Source organism: Mytilus californianus, unplaced genomic scaffold, assembly GCF_021869535.1.
Source record: "Mytilus californianus isolate M0D057914Y unplaced genomic scaffold, xbMytCali1.0.p SCAF_5, whole genome shotgun sequence".
NCBI classification, from domain to species: Eukaryota; Metazoa; Mollusca; class Bivalvia; order Mytilida; family Mytilidae; genus Mytilus; species Mytilus californianus.
The window spans coordinates 82050203-82056211 of record NW_026262701.1 but is presented as its reverse complement, the minus strand read 5'-3'; positions in this window follow the sequence as shown (position 1 = coordinate 82056211).

Genomic DNA, 6009 nt, shown 5'->3' with positions numbered 1-6009 from the left:
CCATTTCTACACGATTTGAAATTAAAATAGTAAAATGAAAATTTAATTTGACCTCAAAAGAACCATGATAAATGATTCAGGTAATATTCAGATTTTTCAAGTCTTTGATATGGTTTTTTAATTTTAAAACATTCTAAGGCGGACGAGAAGCAAGAAATCGCCGGGTATTTACGTTTGACACCGGAAGCATTCCTATGACGCCACCTTGTTAAGGTAGATGGGGTGTCTAAATTATAATCCATAGAATTTTTTGATAATTTGCCAAAATGTAGTTTATATCAAGCTTTTTAAAAAAAAAAGATAAAAAGAATGGGTCACGGGGCTTATTTTCACGCTACAGGTTGTTCAAAATTAACAGATTTTGTATAGATTATGCATGGAAAACCCAATTTTCTGCCATAAAACGAAAACTACACAATAGAATTTTGAGATAAAATATGAGAAGATAGCTTTAATATTATGCTTTCAGATAAGAAAAAGAAAAAAAGGGGTCACCGGACTCGTTTTCTTGCTACATAATAAAATAGGTAAATTCCTAACACATTCTATTGTAAAAGTACCTTTATCTGAATTATCTGCCCTTACATTTGAGTTGCCTCCCCTTATGTGGCAAAGTTGGAAAAAATTGAATCAAACAAAAGTTTTCTGTTTTTTGTAAAATACAACCATAAATATGATAAAACATGTCATTTTCTATATTGAAATGAAAATTCTTACACATGAATTACCCACTACTCTCAAAATTTGCACATTCTATTAAAGATCTAGACCGATTGTTTTCAGGTATTACAAAATCGAAGATGGAGGAAGACACCCTATCTACCTTAAGGTGCAAAAGAAGATAAAATTATTTCGCGGAATTTTCGTTAGAACAATTGTTCACCAAAATAATGACTAAAATTGAATGATTTGTTTATTTTGCATTACGTGTCGTCAGGTAACCACAATTTTCGACAATAAAACTACCGATGGACGTCCACAAGGCTTCAAATAAAATACAGTAATCTCTTTACTCCAGCGTACGGAAATCATTGAACCTTTAATTTGTTTTAATTGAATGGAATTAATAATTATAATATCTTAGCATCATTTCTAAATGATATCTTTACACAAATTTAGGCACATACAGGCGTTTGTTAACAATCATTTTGGTCATGGTAAAGGGGACATATTGTTAAATAACCTTCAATGCCAAGGGTTTGAGACCAATATAGAGAACTGTACATCGACAGGATGGTATAATCATAACTGTGCACACAATGAAGACGTTGGTGTTTCGTGTCTCGGTGAGTCAGTTCATAAATGACGTTTATAGTTTAATAAGCTAACTTACAATTAGAAAAAAATAGAAAACAAAATAAAAATACGGAGATGCCGTATAATTGCCAGAGACCAAATGAAGTAGCTGTAGGAAATTTAAGGTCACCGTATAGCCTTCGACAATGATAAAAGAAAATCACTAAAACTACATCATTCCATTCGAAAAATCTTCCAAATCAATCTTGTGAAACTTATCATTTTATAATTTCTTCATAAAACAAATGCAATCAGTTATTATTTTTTTTTTTAAATATTTTTCCATGAGTAAGTCGACGGATTCCTCCAATAAAGCAGAAACTGCTTAACCTCAAAGAAAACCTTCGTGTTGCCATATCTTGACTACCGTATGTAATGTTTTGTAGATTGTTTTTGTCTTTATGTCGTTTTTCATAGTAATGTATGGTCAGATCATATGTTTTCGTACGTCATATGAATTCGTACTATGCATGCTTTTTCAATGGAAATTGTGACGTCACAATGCATTCTTAATAGCAGGAAAACCCATGAGACGAGGATATGTTTTTCTACTATTTGTGCATTTTGATTGCCCCTTTGTATATTGCGTTAGCGTTGTGATATAGTTATCGGATTTTAACTCTCAATATTTCTCTGATGTTTCAATGCAAAATGTGCAATGTTCAACATATCTTCCTCATATTTTTTATTCATTCATACTTCAATCATGAACAGGTAGGAATTTAAAAGAAGAAAAATCCGCAATTGTTTTTTTTTAACATTTGGATTTTAATTGTTTGATCAATTCTTTTTTAGATAGTGTCGCTGCAATTGGTTGATCTAAGTCTTAAATAAATGATGAATCTTTCAACTGAACTTGTTTTTCTCTTTTTAAGACAGAAACAAAACTCATTGCGGAGTCCGTCAGACGCGTGCTTTGTCTTAAATGACACATCAGTGGTACTCGATTCAAAGCAGAGGGATGGTCAAATTAATAACTCAGTCATTAATGCTTGGAGGTAAAAAAAACTCTACAGTGCCGCTCGAGTATTTTTTTTTTTTAAAGTTGTGAATTAATCTACTAGAGACAATTACAGATCTGTAATTAAAACAAAATTTTCGGAAAAAAACAACCCCCTCAAGATATTACTGAAGACAATAACTGACAAAGGTGAGACATATTGAATAGGTACCTGGGTATGTGGCTGGGTAAAAAAGTTTATTAAATAATCAATGCATATTCAAGATACAAACAAAACAACAATACTGATATTAAAATAGATAAAAGCAATGCTATTATGTAGTCGCTGTGGATTGGAAATTATGCCTTTCTGCACTGCATTTTTGGCGGCTGTACGTTGGAATTGATATCAGAGAGCAAATTCATAGGATACACGAAAGCACAGTATTGTGAAATGACCGGAGAAACTCTGTACAGGCTTTCATTGCAGAAACAAGTCTTGTTTAAATGCATAAAATAAGCGAAATAATGTGAATCCAAAATAGAAAAAAAAGTGAAAATACCAATGACAATGAGCGAACCTAAATTGCGTTATCATAATATAAATAAAAAAAACAATACAAAACAAAATTAAAACAAAATTTATAGGATTATTCCAAAACTTGATTTATTTACAAATATCAATAATAGTACCGTAAAAACTGGATGCAAAACAGCACATAATGTATATTCTGAAATGTGAATTTGAATTACTTTTTTATTTTCGAAATCATAAAGCCTGTACCCAGTTATCATACAGTTATTTCCAAATATATTAAAGTAATTTTAATTAGTTGCCTTATATTTACAAAAATGCCCAAAAAGGTGCTCCTTTCCTATTAGACATATACTATCATACATGTAACATATGTAGTCACAGTAATAGCGAACTGACATTAACATACAATATTATAATACTTAAACTGAAATCTTGGTTGATTTAAACAAAACAAAATTAATGTAAAGCATGTGTTATAACAAATATTAACAACATAGTACCCGAAAAAGACTTTAAATAATTTGTTTCTTAAATCAACATTTCTGCACTGTCCACCTTTTTCCGAAGAAAGACACTTTCCTCTTTTTTGAGTAGTTGCCGTTTTCTAGATGGTAATGTGAAAATTCTGGTTTTTTTGGCCGACTTTGGTACATTTGTATCGGTCGGACGACTTTGCAAATTATAACTCCCATACTTTTGTTACTATTATCAGAAATGTCCCTCTGATAAAGTTGCATTAGGACTCTTTTATTCTTACAGTTCTCCGTGTATTTATACATCTTAAACTTTTTAGCTTATGGCATGCGTTGAGGCGATTCTAATAAAGTTTTATCTATAAAGCACTTTGACCACGAGGAGTAAAGTAATTTTGATGCATTATCTTTGACACATAAACAGAAAATATCTGGTAATTTATTATTTCAATTTATTGTTGTATTATGAATATTAGAATATTGATTTATGTCTTATACATATCATAAAAATTTAAAGATGAAAACATATTGATAATCAAAAGTATTCATTTTATTTCGATGGACTAAGTCAGGAGCCTGTAATTTAATGGTTATTATTGGATGTTGTTTGCCATAATTTGTTTTTCGTTTATTTTTTGCGAAGGGGCCATTTATAGTTTTATATGCAGTATTGAAATTGCTATACTTCTGTAAATCTTATTCCGTTGGTCTCTGGTGGATATTTAGCTGAATAGCTACCATAGCAAGTCAGTTTCTCATTTTTTTATTATTAAGATCTGCAAAATTCAATGTATTCTTTAAAGAAAAGAAAAAAAAAACCCCGCTAAGATATAAATGCTATGTTGACATCTTGATGTTATGTGGTATATGTGTCGTATGGTTGCTGTCTGGTTAATGTACACGTTGCTTCTACATTTGTTCATAAAGACTACCTTAGACAAAGTAACTGTACATTGGCTAGAGGTATAGGTGGAGGGTTGAGATCTCAAAAAACATGTTTAACCCCGCCGCATTTATGCGCCTGTCCCAAGTCAGGGCCCGTATGCATAAAACTACTTCAGTTAAGATTTTCCTTAGTAAAGACTTAAGTTAAGGAAACTCCGCCCTTTTTACCTAAGTGGTATGCATACAAAATCTTAAACTAAGTATTTCCTTAGTAAAATCTTAGTTGGTTTAAGTCACGCCCACAAATCTTAAGTGGCATGCATAAAACCCCTTAAACTAAGAAAAGGCATAAGATTATACTTAAGTATAAGGTACCTATGGAGCTACCTTAACTTTTCTAACATACATAAAATCAGTCGAATGTATGCGTTTTTCGCAGAACATGGATAGATTAGCTCCCATTTAATTGAATAATAATTATATTCAGTAATATTTCGTTTGTTTATTGCTAAATATTAACGGTCATTGTAATTTTCGTAAATTGACCTATAATTTACAAAATCAAGAGATAACAGAGGGTAGTTCTATAATTTCATTCTACCCTTATTTCTCAATCTCGTTAGTGTGTTTTCCGAAAAGTACTCACAGTTTTTACACGCATGGAATTCATGCAATTATATTTCTTTTGATTTGTTCGTGCCTGCTTACACATGTATTATGAAATAAACCGCCAGGTATCGATTGTAACTTTTAGATAAGTACAAAACTGTATGAAGGAAGGAAGCGATGAGGTGGGGGGACATCGGTTTAATTTTCAATTATATTGGGTTTTTTTCAACATATATTGGACAAATTTCCCCTGAATTTGTTTTGATTCACTAACTGGGACAAAATCAAAACGTTTTAAGACCTACTCCGTGGAATTCGAAGTCTATTTATATGATAATGGATAATTGTTAAATTTTTTCTAAAACCTACCATAAATACATACAGTTTTGAGTCATCTTTCGTCGTGATAACTGTCAAGCGAAATATTCGGAAATACGCAAAGATGTTGATAATACCTTACAGTAAACATATGAATCTAATAATGTGTGTTTTAGTAAAAGATTGAAGGACTTTTGAAAAATGCTCCTGTTTTGATATGAATTCATGGAAAATTAACATACCCCCTGTTTTATTGTTGTAAAAGGGAAATGATAAAACAGTTTATTTTAAATCAAAATTAAAAAAAAAATCTTTATCATGTATTGTTAGAGTTAAAATTATATTGTTGTCTCTAGAAAATAGACATATTGCCCTTCCATCCAGCATCTCCCATGAAAGATGAATGGTCGGTGCCTTAGGGATGGTACAAATCTGTTTTATAGATATGATGGCGTGGATTTATCTTTTAATTAAGATTTAATTAGCATATACCATAATTAGGCTGGATGGTTTGATACAAGATAACGTTGAGTTTTCATTCAGCGACTCCTCGGGTAATTGAAGTTTTGTTTTCCAAAAAGAATAAATTGCAAGATGATAACTCGGAATCTTTTGATATTCTACATTTATCACGCCATACATAAGTTGTCCCACATCTTTTGTATCTCTTAAGAATCTCTCCTGAGGGATTTGTTTTTCTACTTATTATATTGTTATATATTTATTATTTTTTTCACCATAAGGGTGAGTGGCGACCAGAAATACGGTATTTGGTCTATTTCAGACCAGCAGTAAAACTCTTGCCAAAACGGGACGTTCGTTTGACTGTGCTGGATGTATAAGTACGCAACCACGTCCGGTCAGAATAGGGAGTTAAATCCTATGCCTCGTGTGTAGAGAGAGTGTGCCACACACGCTGAACGTTAAGAACACCTACACCAACTGATTGG